The 3,002-nt window shown below is 39.7% G+C and overlaps 1 long non-coding RNA gene across 1 annotated transcript in view; it reads right to left on the bottom strand.

Annotated features, from left to right (window-relative positions):
* Positions 1–376: 376 nt before the first annotated feature.
* LOC119303539 overlaps positions 377–3,002 on the bottom strand; it is a 25,783-nt gene continuing 23,157 nt past the window's right edge. Inside the window, exons 6-8 of the long non-coding RNA XR_005147941.1 lie at positions 2,020–2,180; positions 1,552–1,720; positions 377–996 (exon numbers count right to left, since the gene is read on the bottom strand). This is a non-coding gene — a long non-coding RNA (uncharacterized LOC119303539). The remainder of the gene's footprint in view (positions 997–1,551; positions 1,721–2,019; positions 2,181–3,002) is intronic.

Genomic DNA, 3,002 nt, shown 5'->3' on the forward strand with positions numbered 1-3,002 from the left:
CTCAAGTCAGTTGATGGCCCTTACCTTTTCTAATAGCTAGGCGACGATTTGGATTTTTTTTTTAGATCATAGAATTCTACTGATTGGTCTTTTGTGACTGCATTTCTAGGTATTGTGAGTGCTCTGCGCCAGGTAGATATTGCAATGATTGCAACCGCAAAAACTGTTCTAATAATGTTCGTCATGATGCTGCAAGACAGGATGCTACGGATGCTGTAAAGGAAAGGAATCCTGTGGCCTTTATGCCCAAAATTGGGAATATTCCTCCACAGGATGCTAACTCACCAGTAAGTGCTTGCAAGTTACGAAGGAGAAGCTTTCGATGCTTGCTTCTGTTTTGGATAAGAACCCGCACATTTAGAACTTATATTGCTACTGGTATATATTTCATTCACGGGTCTAATGGTGATAAATGCGTATATGAATTTACATCTTATCACGACATATTTTCTCTGAATCTCTTTACTGTTTCATATTACTGTTTCTAAAGAAAACTAGATCAAGCAGAGGGTTGCCTTTCTTTCAGAAACCAAGACACGGAAGCAGTTCAGAAACAGCACGATGAACAAGTATGCTCAACAGAAAACATTTTAACCGCAGTTCCTGTTTCTGGAGTAAGGGCAGGAATGCCAAGATCCGGCCCTTCTGACACATGGAAGTATGACAAAAGGCCCGTGTCCCCTGGAACCCAGGAACTGATGTGTAACGACCAAGATAGGTTTTCCAGACACCGAGTGTTGCAGGCTTGCATCTGCAATTCCCTCAGCCACCAAACAAAAATAGCAAGAGAAGCGTATTCTGAAAATTCTGCACAACTATCTTGGTGAGCTTGTGAACTGCGGAAGGCTTCATGGTGAGCGTTCATCAAGCTTGGTACGTACATAAAAACACCAATTGTCCTTCTTACTCTCGCAGAAATGTTGTAGGATGGTAAAAAAGAAATTCACCTATCTGAAACTTGTTAATTAAGTAATGAAGTAGCAGGTCACAGTGCGCCTGTAAAAAAATCAAGCTGGTCTTCAACAACATAAACAAAAAAAATTACTGTTGTCATCTTCTAGAGTTATATACTACACCACAGTATAAAATAAGATAATAATTGGAGTGTCTTATTCATTCGAGCCTCCAAGAAATGGAAATCTACCTCGGAGCTAAATAACAGTAGACAAATATGCATGTTGACTGAAGGTCTATGAACCTCTGAAGTAATGTGGGACTTTTTACCTTTTTACTCTTGGTGGAGGCTTCGAGACAGCCTCAAATGTATTGAATATAACAATTCATTTGGACGGTGGAAACGATCACACGTTGTGTGCGACTTCTAAAAGTACATATGTATCACATATAGGCAGATATATCACTTAGACATTTGTGATATGAAAAACAGAATGGAGCATTGGCACATATAAACTAATTGAACAGATTGTAATTAGTGTTGTAAAATTTGTAATCATGTCATCTAACTGATGGAGAACCAAAGGTAAAGTTAGCTGAGAAGGGCTAAGCTGTTGCTTCTTGGGTAATTGTTAATGTTAACGAAATTCGACTCACCTCAGTTAGCCCAGCTATAGTGCTTTATTCATAATGATGAACGGAAAATGCAGCTAGGATGCTTTGATGGTGGGATGCTTAGAATATTTGTTCAACAACTATACTGGATATGATCAGTCGTAACATCCAGATTCACAAATAAGTCATGTACTCTCAAGGCTTCTCCCTGCTATGAAAATATGGCAGAAACTCGCACGTCAACCTCAGGAAGAATGAACTAAAATCGAATTGATAACAGAATCAAACTATGTAGTGCAACTTTATTTTAGAGAACTTGTAGAATTAATTGTTATGGCAAACTGAACCGAAATTTCACTGACACATCAAATTTTTGCCATGCTTGAAGGCTTATACATGTATGTATGACTTCAGGCTGAAGCTAAAAAACTGAAATTATAACCACGTCCTGTAAATTGGCATTAGAAAATAAGAACTTTGTTTGCTCAGATGCTTAACAAATTAACTTACCCCCCAAATCTTTGGGCCTTCTCAAGGATTGGTTGTCCCCAGGAAAACAGACCTGGCTTTATCCATCGCTGGGGTGCAAAGGATTAGTTTTGCTTCGGATAATCGAATAGCATGCACATTGACCAAGCTAACGTTAAAAGGAGAAACACGTTTGATAAAACCTGAAATGATAATTTTTGTCATACCGTAATTACATAAGAAATATGAGACTAAAGGACCTCTAAACAGAGGACTGGCAAATATGGCATTTTTTAATACCATGGAGGCTTAAATTTTGTGTGACCTATGTGGTTGGGAATTTCGTCAAATTCCAATGAAAGCAGTTCAGATCCTCCCTTGTAAGTTCTTCTAAATCATGAATCTCTTTGCATCGTTCCATTCTAACTTTGCAAACAATAGCATCCATGAGGGCTATAATGTTTGTTTGACAAATCATGAGCGCCAATGTGTAAACCTGAGTTCAACACCTGCCATCATATTCAGTTATTCACTTTCTCTTCTTTTACGATTTAGTGAGCATCCACTCAAGCAGCCCCAAACTGTTTAGCAACAGCAAGCAGGAGCACGTTTAGGCTGCAGTATGGCCTAAAAATAGCTTATCAAATCTAAGTGCAGTAAAATAGTTGTAGGCAGATCATGACATCTATATTCTTACCAAATTGGTAGCCTACCTCCAAGTATTTCATTCACCATTCTAGTAATTTATCGAGAGCAGTACTCGACAAATTGAAATTGCACTGGAGGCAAGACAAAGATCAGAAGATGGATGTTGCTTCCCAGGGTGGATTCCCAGATTCAATTCAGTAGGAAGAACCTTGTAGGGCATAGTGGGGAGCACGTACTAAATTCCACCTTGGCCAGGCATACTACGGCCCTATAAACAAACAGGGGACTTGGGAGCGGTATTTGAGACCAAGCCGCCGCTGCCACGCTGTGCTCAAGCAAGAGTCGCGGGGGACTTGGGCGTTGTTCGGTGCTGTAAC

Source organism: Triticum dicoccoides, chromosome 5A (genome assembly GCF_002162155.2).
Source record: "Triticum dicoccoides isolate Atlit2015 ecotype Zavitan chromosome 5A, WEW_v2.0, whole genome shotgun sequence".
Lineage (NCBI taxonomy): Eukaryota > Viridiplantae > Streptophyta > Magnoliopsida > Poales > Poaceae > Triticum > Triticum dicoccoides.